Genomic DNA, 21,946 nt, shown 5'->3' with positions numbered 1-21,946 from the left:
CGGACAAAATGCATAACTAGCTTGATAGGATTAACTGCACCAACTGTACAATTAAGCTTAATTGATTCAACTCGTAGTCGAAGTAGCTGAGACAGCTAAACAGCTCAAGTTGCACAATCTCTCTTAATCGATAAAGTTGTTCAAATGACCTTACTAAGTTCAGTGGTTCAGCTAGACAAAATGCATACCAGGCTTAAATGGTTAACTAGTTAAATAGTCAAACTAGGTAAGACAGCTAAACTGCTTGAAGTAGTGCAATGGTTAAACTACCTTTAATTGTTGAAGTACACGAACAGGAAAATGTAGCCCAATTTGTTTAAGAAGTTAAAATGACCGAAGTAGCTTAGTTAGTTCAACCAGTTAAGTAGTCCAACCAGCAAAGACACACGCACAAGTTGTCCAATCTTAATTCGTTGCATTAGTTCAAAAATCGGTTGAACTAGCTAAAATGTTTCTACTGGACAAAATGCACAACTATCTTAATAAGTTTAACTTCACAAACTGCACAATCTAACTGAATTGGTGTAGACTGTCAAATGGTCAAACTAATTTATTTGGTTTTAGTTTAGAAATGGTCAAACTAGCTTATATGATATAATTCATAACTTTCTTAAATAGCCGAGAAAATGCGTAAATAACTTAATCAGTTCAACTGCACAAACTTCACGAGGTGACTCAAATGCTTCAACTGCTTAAATAGTCAAACAACCAGACACAAATATACTGCTGTTGTCTGGTTCAACCGTTTCAGATAGCATCATTTTGTCATATAAGGTAGTTTGAATATTTTGAACTATTTCAACCTATCAAGATACGTTGTGCAATTTGTGAAGTTGAACTGTTTTCGCTAGTTTGTTTTCTTAATCATATGAACCAATTAAATTAGTTTGATTATTTTATCTAATTAAACCAATAAAACCTGGTTTTGCAGTTTGTGCATTAGCTTTAATGGTTCAAACGGTTAAATGTTGATAAAGCGATAACAGTTAAACTGCACAAATTGCACAATCTATCTTAATTGATCAGAGTAGCGTGCAAAGTCAAACTAGCTTGGATGGTTGAACTGTAGAAAATGCATAACAAGTTTAATCAGTTCAACTGCGCAATCTGGACAATTTAGCTGAAGAGGTTCAACTGATTTAACAGTCAAAGGTCAACTGAAAAAATTGTGCAATCTAACTTAACTGGTCTGAGTACTTTAAATGGTCAAATAAACTGCACTGAATAAACGGCACTAGCAGCACAATCTAGCTAAGTTTCTTAAAGTAATTTATTCGACTTGTAAAATAGTCAACCAGGGAAGACAGTTAAACTGCACAGATTGCAAACTTATTCCTAATTATTTGAAGTAGCTGAAATGGTTCAAATGTAAGTATAGTTCAACAACACAAAATGCATAACTAGCTCAAATGGTTCCAATGCAGAAACTGCACAATCTCGCTTAAGGTGTTTAACTATTTAAGATAGTAGTATAGTACTTAGGGCTTTTAAGGCATATTCACCAGATATCAGTGATTCTGTGTCGTCATTATTGCCCGGTGATTTTGCACTGGCTTTTTCATATAATACTTATTACTTCCTGGAATCCAACTGTCATCCCTAGTTTGACTATGTAATTAAATGAACCATTTAAGCTAGTTGGGCCATTTGAACAACTTTATCAATTAAGAGAGATTGCGCAATTTGAGCAGTTTAACTGCCTTAGCTACTCTGACTATTTAACGATTTTAACCAATTAAGATTGATTGTGCAGTTGATCCTATCAAGCTAGCCATGCATTTTGTCCGGTTGAACCAATTAACTTATGTTGAACTACATCGGCCATTTGAGATACTCCAATTTGTGCACTCTTACGGTTTTTGCTGGTTTGATTATTTGACCAGTTCAGACCAGTTAAGATAGATTGTGCAATCTGTGCAGCATAGCGGTTTTCGATAGTTCTACTAACTAGTGTAATAGTCAAACCAGCGAAGATACCTTAATACGCAAATTGAACAATTCTATCTCCGTTAGTTGCAGTAGTTAAAATGATCAAAGTAGCTAAAAAGCTGTTTTCAGCTTTTTTCACCGATTAAAGCTTATCACGCTGATTCAAGCTTTATTTCACAACATCACCTTCAAGTATACAAGAAATATCTTGCAAGTTGTCAAAGTCAGTAAAGCCTTCAGCTGGGCAGCTACGCTGCATCCACTTGAAGCCTCTAACAGGAAAAAGCAGGCACATTGCCCATCCATAAAGATTGTTTGCATTGAGATAGGTGATGTATCTCGTTAGCTTTGTTTCATCATAGGCTTCATCCATGTACTTGCTGTTTGCCCTTCCAAAACGATTTGATATCATTGAAATACCTCCCCGAGCTCCGTTTCCAATCATCAGCAGTATGCCAACATCACTGAGGAGTTCGAGCTCAACTTTTGTCTCCTTCAAGACCGCATGCCAAGCCAATCCAGGGGCAGTGAAATATCAAGCAGGGTGGAGCTCATAATTCTCATGACAAACGTTTCTGAATTCTTTAAGCATGTCTACCAGTTGGAAAACATCCGTTTTGAGATAGTGGTCATGGTAATAACCCACAGTCTTCAGGTCACACTCTTTTTAGATATTCTTTTCACGCTCATAGTCTTTATCAGATACATCACAGTCATTCAGCTTGGAACAGAACTCTTCGTTGGGAGGCAGTTGAATTTTTTCAATGCTGCTCAAGTAGTCGTATGGATACACACCTTTTCGCGAGACTAAATGGATTTTGTCTTGAATACCTTCTCAGTTTCCTTCAGCTTCAAAAGACTCAAGTTTGCGACTAAACTATCGAGGGAAGAAGCCATAAACTTAAAACTGTCAATAAAGTTAATTCCTTTAGCGAGGGTACTGCCACTTATTCTGAAGAAATCCATTGCTTCTTTCCATGTTCTGAATGTTAATTGTTTTGCATCTGAGTCTTTGATGAAAATGTTTGGCTTTGATCTGATCTCATTATCAACATTCTGAATGCCAAGTGATTTTGCAGTTCTCTCTTGGTGAGAAATGTGTAGTTTTTGATCTTTCATCTTTCTATTCTCGCCACTTCTATCTGCTTGGAATGATTCACCTTGACAACAGGTTCTCTTTTTCCAACAGTGAAATTAATGAGGTCATTCTTTCTCAAATTCGAGCACCAACCCACACCATTATGTGCTGCAAAAGAGCACCATTCAAATAATTTCTTTATCTTCAAATCAGCTTCTTCAAGACTTGCTGGTCCACTGCCCGTCAAAGAACTTAGTAAAACATTTTTAGTAAAACGTTTTTTTTAAACAAAGTCTGTAAGAGAAACACACAACAACTCCAACTCCGCTTAGCGTGACTGAAAAACTACCCATAGATAGAAGAGCCGTCATGACTGAGATGATTGAAGATGTTGTGCGACGAACAGCCTTAACTCTTTCGTATCTTTTTGTGACCTGCTGGTAATGAGAAATCTCATTTTTAAGTTCCCTCTGGCAATATCTAATCTTTTTCAACCTCAAATTCCCAGCCTCTGCTGGGAGAGAAGGATAAAGGCTCTTTGAGCCAGGGGCTGCTTTGTAACCCCCGGCATGAAGTGCTTTGCTGTTCAAGTGGTCTAGCGGTGGTGCACTTGGCTGAAAGCCCACATCTTCAAGGCTTGGCAAAATATTTCCAGAAGGCATGTCTTATCATTAAATTACTTCAAGCTCAAATCTTAAAGGAGATGATCTCCGTATGATTCATCCTTAATGATCTCCATGTTCTTATTGGTCACGAAAATTAGCATAGATGTGATGTAAATCCTCGGTGATATTTTTCGTTGAGTTGGGATTTCAAAATGATAGTCCATCCTGTCAAAGGGTTGCCCGACGATGTCGAAGCATCCAAGAACGCTCAAGTGCTCTCCATTGAAAACGTTTTCAATCGGATCCAAAGGATCACAGTGGACAGGGTAGTCGGTCAATGATTTAACCTTGATGGTTGACGGTTTGAAAACATCGTTTAATTCCAAGGAGATCAGCCAGATCATTGTCAAGGAGGATATTCTTATTTTGAAGATTGTGGAAAAGGAACAGTTCACAAGCCTGAGAGAGAGGTTCTCTGAAATGACCCGTCTGATAACTTTAAATCTACAATAATCGTCAACACAACAATTTGGATTATAAAAGCAATAAAAAATATTTAACTCTGCGAGTTCCGACCCGCTGGGGCTTACCACCTCGCAACCCGCCCCTCTGAGGCTAAGATCAGATGAAGCAAATAAAATTGCAGAAAAAGCAAGGACGAAGGCTTGGAATAACTTGAAAGCACAATATCCAGATGCAGACCTGAGCGAGTTCAGTGCACAACTGTCGTTATATAATAAAAGACAGAATTCAGCTGAAGTTTACTGAAATAGGTCACATAGAGTTCAGACGAGCACCTCAGGGTAGTACAGAGGATATTGGCATAATGACATAAAGAAGGCGCTTGTAAACACTCTTTAACAAGACGTTATGAAAACTTACCTTTGCTATTAACAGGCGCTTTTCGCCGAATTTCTTGCACATAACTTCCCTTACCCAGCCGTTCGCAAAGTTCTGATAGCAGTCTAAGCTTTTATAGCTCATCAATTGCTCCTGGGTGTATGGGCTAGCAGCAAACAGAAGATACATCCCCACGTTTATGTACGTTACGTCTGGCCAGCAATCGACATCGTCAATCCACTCTTTGCGCGGAATTTCGAGATACCTTTCCTTTGATTCTTTCTGTTGTAGATTTTCAAAATAACCGGGTAACAACCCACGCTTCGTAGTCGCTTTCGCCGCCATGCTGTAAACAAACTGAAGCTTGTCCTCCAGTTCGCAATGTCATGTGATGTGACGTCACGCTTGAAATGGGTCTATTGGAGGTTTTTCCCTTGAACTTACTCTAATTCGTTTAACGATAATGCTGTAAGCCGCTTTAATGAGGTGATCAAGATGTTTGTCACCCCAGATCAATACTTCAATGCAAAATTCAGAGCAATACTCACAAGAAAGAGAATTCAGCATTCTTCAGGTGCCTAATCAGAGATGACTCGCTGGCCCAAATATGAGCTACTGACCTTAACAGCTCAACTTCGCAGTACGGTGTGCAACGAAAGGCTGTGGAATATCTCGTAGAGAACTCGATAAGATTCCAGAACAGATCAAGTCTTTGAAGTGGACTTCCACCTCAAAGAAGATGATAGTAACAGTCTCGGATCTGTTTTCATTTATGTGACAAATGCTGGACCAATGGCACTTCAATCACATATCCAGGTAATAACAGGTTCAGCGATGAGAGCAGAAAAGCCATCAAAAGAAATCTGATCTATGTGATAAGGAATGATAATGCAAAAGTTGAGAGGCAATTCTTCATGGAAGACAAGTCAAAAGGTCTGACGCAAGCTGGGATGGCGAGACTGAATCAGGCGATTGAGGCATTGGCTCTCAAGTCAATGTCAGATCATCAATCTCGAGTTAAGGAGGAAGCGCAAAGAGGGCTCAGCGTGAGTTCTTCATTCTGGTTGAGATTGCCATCAAAAAGCCTGACATTTCAAAGAGCGTCCAGAGATTTCCGCTCGCGATCGATGAGGCAAAAATCAGGTTGGATCTCGCAATTTGCTCTAGGTTTGAGGGCATGAACCAAGGCTCATACTTTCAGATCTTCTTCTGAACATACAGAGTACATTTGGGTATAATAGCAGCCCGAAGAAGGCAAGTGCTGACATGAAGCTGGGAGTCAACAAATCAGTGAATTTGGAGATGAAAACAGTCGGAGTAAGGCACATGGAGGCTCATTAACAATCAAAAGGCCGATCTCTCAACCTTCAAATCCAATTAACAAGACTTCATCTGAAGTATAGGTGAAGAAACCATCAGGGTTAGATGAGACAAATCATGATAAGGTAAAGGTCGGATTGATTTCAGCTGGACTGGTCTCAGCCTTCTTGCGTCATTGCTTGTTCCACTGAAAGCGCTCAATAACGAATATGGCGACTCCCATGTTGAGAAGCCATGCATTTAGACCGAGGAAGCTGATCGTTGGTCCAGCAGTCTTGAAAATGAAGCCGACTATTGAACTAATGAGAATGGCAACAGACCTCAGACCTCTTTTCAATGCGCTCACAATCACTCCAATCGTTGTTCCGACTGCCAGGACAACAGCTGAGACTGTGAAACCATATTTCTTAAATATGTTTATCACCCCTCACAAAGCGATAATTTGGTCTAAAATTGTTCTCTCTCATTCTCAGGAGCATCAATACAGATTGATGCTCTTGAGAATGAGAGAGAACAACTCAGGGTGTGTTTCTCTAGCAACCTTTTCTTTTGCTCGTTCTCTTGTTGCTCGATCTTTGTTCTCGTCATAAGCATTCTCTTCAGTTTCACGAATTGAATTCCGCAGCTCCTCAATATCCTTCTCAACAATAAACTCTACACGCCTTGGACCAATGAGGTTTAAAAATGTTAGTGTATTTCCCTTATATTCATCATCATCATCATCATCGTCACTGTGTTCCAAAGAACGATCAATATCTCCAAAATCAGTAATTTTAAATAACATTTCTATTATTTTGAAGTGGAAGTGCGTGAAAAAAACCGACCCAATTTTTTAAAAAAAGACTCCAAATGCCGTCAAGGCAGACTGCGTAATTCACAGAGTAACATTCAATCCGAACAAAGCGTCTCCACATGAGACACGTAGGGTCCCAGTTCAAAAGCTTGACGACGGGGTTGTCCTTGTGCCAGGATCTCTGTAACTAATTTTTGACTTGAAAGTTAGTTGTCACGCAAACAATTATATCGTGAACAATGCCGCAAGAGCTCTTGTTGATAGGTTGACTGTGAAATTCGCAGAAGAAATCGTGCAGGGAAACTAATGGTTATGATTTTGACTATTTTGAGCTTTTAAACCAGTTAATTCAATTGAGCAAATGGTTTAACTGGACATAATGCATAGGTAGGTTAAATGGTACAACTGGTTTAACAGTCAAACTAATGAAAACAGTTTAACTTAAAAAATTGCACAATCTATCTCAACTGGTTGAAGTACTACAAACGGTCAAACTAACTTCAATGAATCAACGGCACAAACTGCAAACCCTGGCTGAAATGCATAAAGTAGTTAAAGCACTCAAAATATTTTAACTGATTCGATTGGTTTAATAGTCAAACCAGCAAAGACAGTTAAACTGCACAGATTGCAAAATCTTTGTTATTTGTTTGAAGTAGTTCAAATGGTTAAACTAGCTTACATGGTTCCATTGCACAAACTGCATAACTTGCTTAATTGGCTTGACTAGATAAGATAATCAAACTAGTTTAATGGGTTAAAATGGTTAAGTAATCAAACCAACGAAAACGGTTAAACTGCGCAAATTGCACAATGAATCTTAATTGGTTGAAGTAGATATACAGTGCGCACAGAAGTGGTAGATATACAGTATGCGAGCGAGGTGTGTGGACGAATATTTGATCGCTCCGCGTTAATGCAATTTTTTTTCCCTCTAACTATTCTTAATCCGTCCGTCAATTCGCTTATAAAAGAGAATGACAGCCTCAAATACGAAATTACTGCCTTAAAGAAAAATTTTGAAGACGTTCAGAATTCGCCCAAACTTCAGCTATGGCGGCGAAGCGAGTCGAATGGCAATATCATAGGACGAGACTTCGAACACCCTGCAACTTTATGGCAAGTCTTACAATGACCTTCGCCAGGAAGCGGATAAAAGTTTACAGCTGCTCTGGTCGCACCTGAATGTCCTGTCTAAGCAAGTGGAAGAGATTGGGTATCGGATTGGCATCGAGATTGGCATTGAGATTGGCATCGAGCTGCTTCAGCTCGACGCCAATCGTCGGTCTCCCTGAAATAAAGGCAAGTGAGTCAGCCACCGACACAACTATACAATGTCTTAGCCTCTTTCAAGCCACAGGAATTGATTTTTTTTTATTCAATATATCAATATTGCTCATCGTACTCCCACCAGAAACGTGACCCCTGGATCGAGATTAGTCGTTTGCAAGTTCACAAGAAGGATTTCTGAAGAGAAGGTCATGAATGTATGGAAAAATGCATGCAAGGTAACAGCTTCTTTGATTGGTTTACCTGCCGATTGCATACTAGAGAAGGTGAAGCTTTTTGATCGGCTAACTCCGCAGATCCAACAACTCATGGCGGATACGAAAAAATTTCAAACTCGTAATGGCTTTAGGTTTTGTTGGTGTAAGAACTTCACCATCTATCTGTGGCAAACCGAAGACTCCCGCCCTATCCAGTTCAAAACCCTTGACGACCTTGAAAGATCTGCTCGGCAAGAGAGCCTACCTTTAAGCTAAGCACGCTGAATTTTGCAACTTAATCTGTAATTTCAATTTGCTACTTCTATGATGGCTGACGAAACACCCTTTCTATCTCTCTTCCCTTTTAGTCACTTGGATGATAGTTCCTTTAATTTAGCATTTTATGAATTTTCTCATGGTCTCTTGAGTTACGATGCCGGCCGTCGTGAAACATTATTATTTAATCCTTTTGAAAGGCCCGAATTATTTAATGTGCTTTCTAGTCATCTGAATCCCGACTCTAACTTTATCACTCGCTTGCCCAATAGTGGCTACATGGTTGAGGAAGATCTGAACAATCGAGTAGCTTCTTTTGGCGACAAAACAAACTTTTCTATTACACATTTAAACACTTGAAGCTTAATGAGAAATTTCGATCAAATCAATTTCTTGCTGAGAAATTTTTGATATGCCGTTCTTCGTGATTTCTTCGCCAGAAACGTGGCTAGCTCATTGCACTGCAGAGCTCGTAAACATCACAGGATACAATTTTGTCTCCAATCATCGTAAATCGAAAACAGGCGGCGTAGTTGGAATTTATTTAAAAAACGGCCTTGAATACAAACTTCTCGAAGAATACAAATTTTCAGATCGAGATGTACTTGAGTCACTTTTCTTGGAAGTTATTGTTCCCCACGGAAAAAAACATCATTGTCGATTGCATTTACAGACCACCAAATCAATACACTGCTATGTTCATTGACAATTTCGACAATATTTTCTCACTAATTTCTAAAGACAAAAAACATTGTTATGTGATGAGAGACTTTAACCTAGACCTTCTCCGATACAATCACCATGTTCCAACACAGGAATTTATTGACAGCTTATTTTCACACGTATTTCTTCCTCTCATCTCCAATCCAACGTGCCTTACCTCATGCTCTGCGACACTATTGACAACATATTCACCAACAGCCTTGAACATAATGTTATCAGTGGGATTATTCTAAATGATTTATCTGACCACTTACCTGTTTTTGCATACTTTGACGACGCAACTCTAACGCGTAGCACAGAAAGGAAAAGTAGGACACGTACATTCAATGACTCAATCGTAAATTGAACGAGAACCTTTTAAACGCAAAATGGTCCTCTTTTCGCAACATGAAAGATCCCAATGAAGCCTATAATGATTTTCTTGAAGAATACTCCAGAATCTACAACGCCTGTTTCCCTTAAAAGGTTCTCCAAGGTAAACAGGTGAACAAATTCTCCATGGCTTAGTCCTGGACCTCTGAAATCCGTTGACAAGAAGAACAGACTCTACAGAGAGCTCGTTTCATCACCTTCAACATCTTCTGAGACGAAGTATAAAGCCTACAAAAACAAACTCACCCATCTCGTTCGCATTGACAAACGAAAATACTATAACTATAATATATTATCAATCTATCTCTGCTAAAAGGCATTTTTCCGGACAAACTTAATATCGCTAAAATTATTCCCATCTTCAAAGCAGAGGATCCTAGTTTTTTGGTAAACTACAGACCTATTTTTTCGTGGTCTAATTTTTCCAAATTTTTCGAAAAAGCCATATACAATCGCTTTGTAAGATTTGCCGAAAAACACGATATACTTTACCGCTGTCAGTTTGGATTTCAGAAAAATCACTCGACGTCGCACGCGCTAATTTATTTGGTAAATAATGAAGAAATGTAAAATGGTTTCCTTGTTTACATAGCCTGACGTAAACACGCGGGAGGTTGGGAGAACACGAGATAAGCGTAGGAAACCACGACGCGGAGCTACTTTTCTTGCCGCCAATAATTTGTCCAATTCAATCAAGCCTGCTCTCTGATGCAAACAATCAAGTAAGATGTCCCTCAAGGTTCGATTTTAGGCCCTCTATAGTTTATTCTATACATAAATGACCTCCCTAGTGCCTCTGAATTAACAGACCCTCTGCTTTCCGCTGATGATACCAGCATCTTTTATCCTCACTCAAGCCCAAATTGCTTAGAATTCGAACTTAATGATGAACTCTAAAATATTGATGTTTGGCTAAAATGTAATAAGCTTTCAGTTAATATAAAGAAAACTAACTACGATATTTTTAAACCCAGACAGAATAAATTTAACTCCAAAAATTTTCTCTCCTCTGGAGCTAAACCTCTACAACAATCTAATATGACTAAATTCCTTGGGTTCTATACTGACGATCATCTCACCTGAAAGCACCATATCAGCTGTGTGTAAACAAATCGCTAAATCAGTAGGTATTACATTTAGGTCTCGCTTTTTCCTATCCTCTACAACCAAACTCACTTTGTACTACACCTTAATTTATCCTTATATCGTCTATTGTAACTCCGCCTGGTCGTCCACATACATATCTAACTTGAATAGAATTTACTACTGGCATAAGCGAGCTGTGCAGGCTATCACCAATTCAGACTATCGAGCTCATTCCTCTCGCTTATTCTCCAAACTAGGAATTTTAGATATTTTCCAATACGTTTGAAATCGCCAAATCTATGTTTTATTAAAAAAAATAACTTACTGCCCCAATTGATTCTCAATGTTTTTGTAACGAATAGGCGAATTCACAACTATTGTACCAGAATAGCCAGTAATTATCGAACGCATTTGTGCCGTACAAATCTCGAGCAATTTACAATTCTCTACCAAGGTCCTAGAATTTGGAACTCTCTTCCTGCTTCAGTCACTCGTTCGTCAAATCTTCTTAGCTTTAGGACGAAAATGCAAGAGTTTTTACTTAAATAATCACTGAATTGGCCAAGCCGCATATTCGCAGCACTTTTTTGTTAACTTGATTTATTTTTTAAGTGAGGTGGCTCTCCCATAAGCCCGGTGACTTCCTGTGTCTTCTTGTCTTCTAGCTGTTAACACTGTAAATAAATTTTTGTATTTTTAAAAAAAGTCAAATAAAGATGATAATGATGATGAAAATGGTCAAACTACCTTATATGACAAAATGAAGCTAGCTGCAACGGCTCAACCGGACAAAGCACATAACTAGCTTAATCGGTTGAAATACACCAACTACCTCAGCTCGCTGAAATAGTTGAAATAGTGCAAATCGTAGAAGTAGCTGATAAGGCTCAACTAGGAAAAGAGCAAAACTATCTCAATCGATTTAATTGCAGAACTGAAAAAAATCTAGCTTAATCGGCTCAATTAGTTATGGTAGTCATACTTGTCATTTGGTTCAGCTGGTTATGTAGCCAAATTATAAAATAACAAGTTCAAGAAAAACCCCAAGCTTGGTGAACCAATTTGACTGGTTAAGATGCTTGAACTACCTAGAATGGTAATCCTGCACAAAATGCACAACCAGCTCCAACGGCTAAACTGCACAAAATGCACAAACCACCTTCAACGGTTAAACTGCACAAAATGCACAAACTAGGTAAATTTTTTCAACCGGTGAAAATTATCTCAACTGGTTCAAGTTGTTTCAACTGGTTGAAACGCTCAAGATCACTCACACAGTGATGAAATGTATAAAATGCAGAAACTAGCTCAATTAATCAATAGAATAAGAGAGATAGTAAGTTTTGAGCTCGGTAAAGAAATACAGAAAGATATTTTTCTACCACTGAGCCAAGAAGTTCATACTGAACTCAAAACTTGCTGATCCAAACAGTAAGCAGGACGCGTGTCATATGAACTTTGTGATAGACCTCGCTCACAGTAGAGCCCCTGTGACTCAGTGATAAAGCATCGGAGCGCGGAAATCCGAAGGTATGAGGTTCGATTCCGCGTGAGGACGCTCGTGACAAAACGAGAAACATATTTCAAACTAAACCAGCTTAATCGGTGAAACTCCACAAAAATTACAAACTAGGTGAATTTGCAGAAGGGGTGAAAAATATGACAACTAGCTTAAACGGTTAAACTGTTAAAAATGCGCAAACTGGCTAAATTAATTGAACTGCTCAAAATGCGCAAACTTCCTTAAAGGGTTAAACTAAACAAATGGACTAACTAAACGGATTGCTTAAAATGGTTACATGGTTAAACTGACAACGGTTAAACTGCACACACTGCACAAACTAGGCGAAATTGGTCCAGGGGGTTAAAATGCTCAGCTAAGCTGAAATGGTTAAACTGCGCAAAAAGCTTGTGCTTTTTGCGCAGTTTAACTGCTTAAGATGCTTAAACTACCTGAACAAAATACACAAAATAGGTTAATTGGTTTAACTGGTTAAAATGCTTAATCAAGCTAGAAAGGTTAAACTGTAGAAAACGCACAAACTAAGTGAATTGCTTCAACGGGTTAAAATGGTCAAACTAGCTACGACGATTAAATTTCAAACTGCACAAACTAGCTGAATTAATTCAATGGGTTTAATTGCTCAAACTAGTTACAACTGTTAAATTGCACGAAATGCACAAAGTAGCTAAATTGTTCCAAGTGATGAAAATGCTGAAATTAGCGGCAACGGTTAGATCACACAAAGTACACAAGCTAGCTGAATAAATAATAATAATAATAATAATGACAATAATAAAACATGTCTATGTAGGATGACTATTTCAGTTACAAAGACTGCTATCAAGATGGGTCCTGCGTAAAATGGAAAAATGAGATATTAATAAGATAAAAGATAAAGTAAGCAAAAATTTAGAAAACTATCTAAGGAATCTTAAAATATATAAATAAAAAGAGAAAAAAGATTGGAACTAGATTGATACACAATCATTAAAAAGATCTGCCCCTTTATAAAAGAACGATCTTTTAGTCGATTCTACTTTAACCTTATCAGTAACTAGTTTGTTCTTGTTTCTAATGTCATAATAATGAATATTACGTCTTTTAATTTAAAAATGTTTGGCGAAATAACTTAGGGCCATTCCCTTGAGGTACTTTTCGACCAGTTTAACAATGTGGTTCCTCTTTTTTTAAGAGTGACCCAAACGAGACCTATGACCATTTGTTCGGTGGACAAATGGGCATTATTCAGCACTACTCCACCACCTCATCTTTGTAGGCATTCCAGACCTTCTTCATTGCCTATACAACATCCGCGGAAAACAGTAACCCAATAATCCAAAATTGGAAGAACCATCAATCTTTGAATAAAAAGACTCTATTTTGAAATGTGAGTTTTTAACAAAAGTATTTAACTTTTTTAAATCATGAGTCTCACAGGAGATATTAATTCCCCTAACTCATGATGAAATGAGACAGTAACTTCCGTTTTTCTTTTAGACAGCAAATTTCTGCCTAAACAAGAGCAACATGGTCTCAACAGATATAAGTGGGAGGATATTAAAAGGGCAAACTAAACACACTACGAAACTCTAGCTGAATTGACTCACGCGGTTAAAATGGTCAAACTCACTATAAAGTTAAAACCCAAACGAAAAAAATTGAATGGGTTAAACTGGTGATAATGGTTAAACTAGCTTAAACCTTAAAACTGCCCAAAACGCACAAACTAGCTGAATGAATTCAACTTGTTAGAAAGGTCAAACTAGCTAAAACAGTTAAATTGCACAAGTGTTCAGACTAAATTAGCTTAACTAGGTGAAATGATCAAACTAACCAAAACGGATAAATTGCACAAAATGTGCAAACTACCAGAATTACTTCAACTGGTTAAAATGCTCACACTAACTAAACCAGTTACACTGAATTAAATACTAAAACAGCTCAAATTGGATTGACTAGTTAACATAATCAAATTAGCTGAAATAGTTAAACTGGACAAACTGCACAATTTAGCCGAATTGGTTCATTTGGTTAAGATAGTCATAAATGGTTCACCTGGACGGAATGCACAAATTAGCTCACCATTTCAACCAGTTGAACCAATTATGCTGGTTTGCGCACTTTGTCCAGTTCACCTGTTTTAGCTAGTTTAACCATTTTAAATACTTAATGCAATGTAGCTAGATTTTGAATTTTCTGCAATTTAACTGTTTTCGGTAGTTATACCATTTTAACTCGTTGAACGAAGTCAGGTAGTTTGTCTATTTCTGCACTCACAGTTTATTTTCACCACTGCTTAAGGAGTGTTTATTACTGCAAAGATCGCTACCATATTCATTGCTTTATCCCCAGTTCACATGTACGATTTTCATATATTTACTGTAATCTAAAATAATCAAATCAAACATAATATACAAAAAAGCTGATCTGCTTTAGTAGTCAAGTAGTTAGGGGTGGGAGTGCAGTTTCATAAAAACTGAGTGCCAAACACCTCATAGTACATTTTCTGTCTGAGGTGACCATATTACGCCAAAACAACACGCGCTCATAATTTGGTTTAAGTACATTGAAAAAAGATGTTCGATGTTTCCATTCCACGTCATAACAAAATGGTTATAATATAATAAAAGTATATTTATAGCATGCCAACCGCACAATTACCATTCTACTGGGAAATATGTGTTGTTTCCATGTCACGTCATCATAATATATTGAGGCAAAATGCGCTCATATTGAAAGAATTCCAAGAAAACTAAAGAAAGCTTAATTCTGAGAAATGCGCTTATAATGTGGTTATAGTGTATTGAAAGAGACGGAATTTCGAGAAAATTAAAGACAGTTGGATGCAGAGAAATGCGCCGATAATTTTTTTTTAATATAATATATTACTATACATGGTTCAGAAGAAATATGTTCAGACAGTGATTGATAATGGTAATAGGACCGAGTGGAGTCCAATTTGGCCTGTAATCATACTAGTGATTAACAAAATCTGACGACCGCGAACCAGGAGTCCATTTTGTCGATCACGAGTATGATTACAGACAGAACTGGACTAACTCATGATGATCATAACCATTAGAATTTCTGAAAAAAAAAAACACTTAGGACAAGCATCTCCTGTAGGGACAATGTGTAAAGTAAAAAATTTGGAAATTTCCTAGTTTTTTTTTCAGGGTAAGTGGTTGTTGCTATGGTTGTTGTGATCAGTTCTGTGATTGGCGGATTTAGCTGAGTGAACTTAGTATAATTGACTGCTTCAACTGTCCGATTACAGCTAACTGTTTGATTACAATGTCCGATTACAAATGTACAGAATGAACTTTGGGGAATTGAATGGTTATGATTATTCAGAAAGTAGTTATGAAAGTAGGTTTATAGATGATAGTGAACTAGACGATGACGCCTTTTATTTTGATGATCAAGACAACATGACATTTCAATAATATAATATGGAAGAAGAAAAACAAGAACTTAAAAAATCATAGAATTAAGAAAGCGACGTATTAAAAATATCTCATGTAATATTATTATTATGTATTGTAATAAACTAATTCATCATAAATTGTAGGATGTAATATGTCCCTTCTGTTATAAACAAATAAAGCAACGATCAGTTATGGCTGTAAAATGTTGTGATGATTAAGGCCTAGAGAATAAAGACCTTGTGATTGTTTGCATCAATTGTGGACAAACTGATGGTTATTAGCAACTACAAGAATCATGTAGCTTCCATGACAATAAACAGAAAATAATATCTTGATAAGTTCATCTTCAACTTAACCAAAAAGTATGACATATATATATCCACGAATTATAAAATAAGATAATAGCAATCTTTGAAAAGATAAACAATGCATTACCACAGATCAGTGGTGATAGAAAATGCATGATCAATATCAATTACGTAGTGAAACAGATCTTAAATGATACACAAATAAATACGGATTGCATAGAAATAACCAAAATCAAAGAAAACCCTTGAATACTATCACAACTTTTGGAACAATATATTGAAACTAATTAGTAACGACCACGATACAACAATTAAGCACAAGTAAACTTCTTCCTGTACTGTTGCTCGAAAGCATCAACTAATGGGCGCATGCCTGGGATTATATTATCTACGGTTTTTAATTGGTCCGGATAACTCTCTATCAAATGACACTCCTTTCATAAAGGACCTTACTTCAATGAGTGTCTTTTCATCGTTAGTAAAAGTAAATCGACATAATTCGATCTTCTTTTTAAAATCTATCAATTTACAGTATATTTTTAATATCAACTCATTGTTAGGTACAGACCCAAAATCTCCTTTATCACCTTCGTCACCTTTTGAACCCTGTGACCAGCAAAAATACCCATATAATATATAGTATACCTCTATACTATCTTAAAACATAATTTTAGTAATTTTCGGATAAAAAAATCACTGAAAGTTCCACCATCTAATAAACTTGAACCATGCTGACCGCTAGCAATTTGTGTTAATCTTAAATGAATCATGTCTCCTTTCACTAGATTAACAACATGAAATATATTTATATCCATTCATTTTTAATCTGTCTTTTCAATGTCTATGAAATTATGAAAAGCTCCTTTGATGATCCATTAATTATTAATACGAAAGCATTTGTTCCTCCTTTATAACCATCTTTACAATGCATTTCATAAATACCACCAACTTGAATGACTAATTCTTCTGATGTCGTAGTTATCCCTTTGGTACGCGTCTCCGTTTTTTCAATCGGTTTGTTATGGCTTCTGCTGCTGGAAAACGCCTGAAGAAGCCTCCATCCTTGCCAAGATGCTCTCTTTACGATCTTCCAGCCGTTGAGCGCCCGCCTCTTAGAGCCCCATCCAAAACCTCTGCGCTGCAATAAGAAGACATGCCACTACGTGGATCGCCAATATCAACCGCTCCACACGACAATCAAGAAATTCAATTGCTGGAACGGAATGCTAAAGCCAAGGCCTGTTCTTTTTCATCCCGTGCCAATTCCAAACCCGCATCAACTCCTTCGCTGGATATTGGACAAAAATTTAAGGATCTCTCGACTGATGAATTCGTTATGGCTTCCTGGACATCGCAAATTCCGAAACACCCGACAAACAAGCATTGATGACGTAACCTCTGATGTTTTTAATGTGACTTGCGTTCAACTAACGCTGGAACGCCGTCCTTTCCTTTCATGCCGCCATTCTAGATCGTATTAAAGCCAGTCTTGCTGACTGGAGAGCCGATTTCAGCAAGATAGTGCGATTCAACATCACCGAGTCTCAGCGACTTAGTAACCAACACTCCACCCCCCGCGAACGACACACACACACGCTTACGCCGCACCTGGCCTCAACAACCAGCCACGAAATTATTGCCGCGAATGGAACCGCACCAGCCGGGAGCAGAACACATCTGCGCCTATTGAAAAGTTGCTGATCACACCATTGCCAATTCGTCCACTAGCCTCCTCGATCTGTTCACCACCGTCCGTGCCGCCGCCCAGCTCAGACTGACTAGTCATCTCACCCATCCCCAAAACCCACCAATTACGTCTCCCGTCTCTACTGTCGCACAGCACTCCTCCTCCACTTCGTCGTCCGACACTGTCCTCCCCTTCGGTTTCCGGTCAGCCACTCTCGCTTGCCAGCGCACCACAAACGCCATTTTGTAGATTTTTTGCTCCGCTTATCACCACGAGTGCGTAAACTGCATCGACGACCTTAGCGGCGCTGAGGCGTCCCACGTCAAGATCGTCAAGATCTTGAAGACCTCTTCACCAGCCTGGGTCTGGAATCATCCCCGGTCAAGGATTGTCCTCCTTCCACAAGAATGTCTCTCTTCGGTCTAATTTACGACACTGTAACCATGACTCTTGAGGTTGCGCTTGACAAATTACGTTGAACATGCGAGGTCATTGCATTAGCTCGGGAAGAGTCTTCATGCACCACCTCCTACACCAACTTCGTCAACTTCCCGACAAACCTCATCACTTTTCACCCAACCCAGAACTTCTTGCCGATCTGCGCTGGTGGCAACATTTCCTCTTGGCATACAACGGTGTCTCCTTATTGCGTTCATACCCTCGGATTGATGAAATTTCTCGTTTTTGCACTAACGCAAGCCTTGCTGGTATTGGTGGCTTTTTCGATGGTCGTTTCTTCCACTCCACCTATCCGCCGTTCATTGATGTAGCCTCTCTCACAATCGCTTCGCTCGAAATGCTGACTGTAACTGTCAGCCTCAAATTGTGGTCTCGGGAATTGCAAGGACAGCGAATTTTAGTAAGAAGTGACAATTGGACCACTGAACTCGCCATTAACACTGGTCGTTCTCGCCTTCCATTTATCCTTCAGTCCTGCTTACGTGAAATGTGGTTCTACGCTTCCCTTTGTGACTCAGAGCTACGCGCTCTCCACATCCCAGATCACCAGAACACGTTCGCTGATTCTCTGAGCCGTTGGGAGACTCGACGCCCACATCTTCTATGAGGGAGAATTCCTTCATTACCCCACCTTAACAGAATATTCATGCTCTTTTCATTTGTTCCACTTCGACTGCCAGTGGTAATTCCCTCCTTGTGTCGCCTTTCAGGTTTCCACAAGTGTGATTTACAGTATCATTTCCGACAAATTCAAATCTTCGCATTGTTAGTCGCCACCAAGCGGAACTACCAATCCATTTGGAACACCTACCTGAAGTTCTGCCACTTCTACTGTCTTCCACCATTTCCCGCCGTTCCGGCTACAATCGCCACCTTTGCCACCTTGGTCAGCTTTTCCGTTAAATCTCATCATACCATTAACAATTATCTAAGTGCCTTACGACAGCTAAACGTTTTTTGACATTTTTACACGAAGGCTTTCGACGACATTCACGTCAAACAGACTGTGAAAGGTTTCGTAAAGTCGTTGGTTCACATCACTCATCGCAAAGCTCCACTCACACCATCCATCCCGCTCCAATTCGACGCCCTGGTTATCTTCTTCACATTCTTTCGCACAGCAAATTTGGTTCCTCCTTCACTTATTACCTTCTCCGCCTGGAAAGCGCTTTCCAGAATCAGCATCACACTCAACAGTTCCGGCGCCGTTATTACCATTACAAGAAGAAAACTCGCCAAGCCGGTGATACCACCCTTATTGCTCCCGTCCCACGCATTCCTGGATCCCTACTTTGCTCCACATTCGCTTTCCACTCCTTACTACGGACCGCTCCTGTACCCGACACTAATCCTCTCTTCTCTTTTATTTCCACCTCGAACCAACTTGCCTGCATCACTTCCGAGAGCCTTAACGACAGTATTATACATCTGGCTTCCCTCATCTCTTTGGACCCTTGAGACTACTCAGGGCATAGTCTGCATCGCGGCGGTGCTACATTCGCCTTTCAGCTTGGAATCCTAGCTGAACTCATCAAGCTTCAAGGAGATTGGAGATCGGACGCTTTTTTATTGTATTTATCTTTGCCTTTGGTAGACCGCCTTGTGCTCTCGAACATTACCTGCAAGCATATCCAACTTTTGTAACTAGGCCTACCGGGGCTATTTTAATATACTCCTTTACTTTAGGTCTCTGTTTCACCTTCTAGCACCTCGTCCTCTCTCCTCGCACCTCTCTCCCCTTTACAGCAAATCTTGTTTGGGCCTCTTTGACTTTGCTTGGAGGCTTTCCTCAAGCCCTCAGGGGCTCCTTGTTTCCTCATTAAAGATGCCCAAACAGATTCACCGTCTCTCTTGTTGGTGGTGTTGTGCGAGTGAGGTGTGGCGGGGGGATAATTAAATATTTTAATATCGACCCATTTTTGATCTGTTTTTTCAATGTCTATGAAATTATGAAAAGGCTGTTTTGATGATCCAATAATTATTTTATACGAAATCATCTGGTCTCCCCTTATAACCATCTTTATTATGCATTTCATGAATACCACTAACTTGAATAACTAATGTTTCTGATGCAACATTAAAGTGTGAATTACTAGATACAAATGTATTACCGCTTGAAGTTGTTAGAAATAAAACAACAGTCTCATTATCATGTCCAAGGTTATAGCAGTAATAGAAAACGGATTCTGTCTTCTCAACAAACACTGTCTTAGTAATAGGATTATCATCTTTAACTGCATCTTTTATTTTCAACTCTTTGGTCATTTTAACAGGTGTGATGAAATTAAAGTACAACCAGTCATTTCATATTTTTTATCCCGCACGCTCAATGGAATATCATTGACACCGTGAGATGCCATAAACTGTAACATGTAGGAGCAAGTCCTATGCATAGGCCACACCTGACTTATTTTTCAAAATAATTGGGAGTTGTGTTATTACGTTGCTCTCACTGATAGTTGTATTGACAAAATTAACATTTGCAGCATGTGCACTTTCATGTCATTGCGCCCGTTGGACATTGATTATACTTCTGCTATTCATATTCAAATTACCAGTCATTACTCCTGTACCATCGCTTTTCAAGGAATTGCTTGTTTTTGTATCAAAATACCTTTTATTGCTTCCATCTGTTGCACTTGTTGGGTCTGCTACATTAATGTCCTTACTGCCATTCATATCAGGACCTTTTGTTACACCCAAAGTAAATATTTTACTGTCAACATATTTCTTATTAACCACATCCTTATCACTATCATCACCGCTGTCACTCTGCTGTCATAATCTCGTATTAATAATGTGCTTTTCAATATTTGTGGTAATAAGTTATCGATATCTATTTTCTTATCTGTGATGTCTTTGTCATCATATTGTGCTCTTCTTAGGTCATAAATGGTCTTATCATCGGCATCCCATCTGTTACCACTTCCCAATTTTAACAACTGGTTATCATCACTTTTTTTCTGTATGCTGTCTCTTAAAATGCCTAATTAACAGCATCATTATTGGAACTGGAGTGTCTGCATTTTTAGTCGATGATTATCAAAGTCATCATCACCTTGAAAATCTTCAGATCCATTAAGAACAGCATTTGCAATACAGTAAATTGGTTTTTCAACTATTCTGATATCGACCTCGATGGCTTTCTTGATTTCATTCATACACTCATCTAAAAGCTCATCTAGTCTTCCTTCAACGTCGTTCTTATATAGCATGAGACCATCAAAAACAAGGCGTGCTATCTCGGCGCTCTCTGTCTTTCATTGACGATTGCCAACAATTCTTTTTGCTTGATCTCTTGTAAACTGAAAAGTCTCCATTAGTGACTTCAGCATCTCTTTGCGATTCTCAATGTAATCATTCAACATCGGAGTTTCAGTATTATTTTGTTTGCAATAATGAGCCAACAATCTTGGGTGTGTATTCTCCATGTCAATGTCCATCATTATTTCATTTGCAATTGTCTCACCTTCTTACCGACTGCTTGAAATGAATCTGCCTCAGAAATTACATTCTCGGGCGTGCAAGGGCGAGAAATTAACAGGGTACCGATCCTTGACGTACAAACGCTTTTCAAGGAGAGGGAGACCTTCCAATACACAAATTTTTACTCGCGTCATCCTCCAAGCGTAAAGAGAGGATACGTAAAAGGAGAACGCTACGCTTCCTGAGAACAACTTTCTGACGCTTTACGTTAAATAAAAATGTACAGATTTTTAAATTATGCTTGAAGAAAAGAGGATACCAAGATGAAATTTTTGAAAAATATATCTCTGAAGTTCATTTTGCTGAGAGAGAAACGTCACTGAAAAACAAAGAAAATATCCTACATAAATAAATGGAGCCTTTTGTAGCACTATATCATTCGGGCTTTACCTAACCTTAAGAACACAGTGACAGAGAAGTGGCATGCTTAAGAGTAATATTTAAGACGCAACCGAAATTGAAATATCGAAAGGGCAAGTCATTAGACGATATCCTGGTCAAGGCTAACCTTAATTTTAAGGCAGAAGAATTAAAATCGCTTGCGAATAACAGGAGTCACGCCACA

The 21,946-nt window shown here is 38.6% G+C and overlaps 1 pseudogene; it reads left to right on the top strand.

Annotated features, from left to right (window-relative positions):
• Positions 1–17,917: 17,917 nt before the first annotated feature.
• Positions 17,918–19,539, top strand: LOC149040039 (uncharacterized; annotated as a pseudogene).
• Positions 19,540–21,946: the final 2,407 nt, after the last annotated feature.

The sequence above is a fragment of the Pocillopora damicornis genome, chromosome 9, assembly GCF_964200805.1.
Source record: "Pocillopora damicornis chromosome 9, jaPocDami1.2, whole genome shotgun sequence".
Classification (NCBI taxonomy): domain Eukaryota; kingdom Metazoa; phylum Cnidaria; class Anthozoa; order Scleractinia; family Pocilloporidae; genus Pocillopora; species Pocillopora damicornis.
This window is presented reverse-complemented; position numbering and strand designations above follow the sequence as displayed.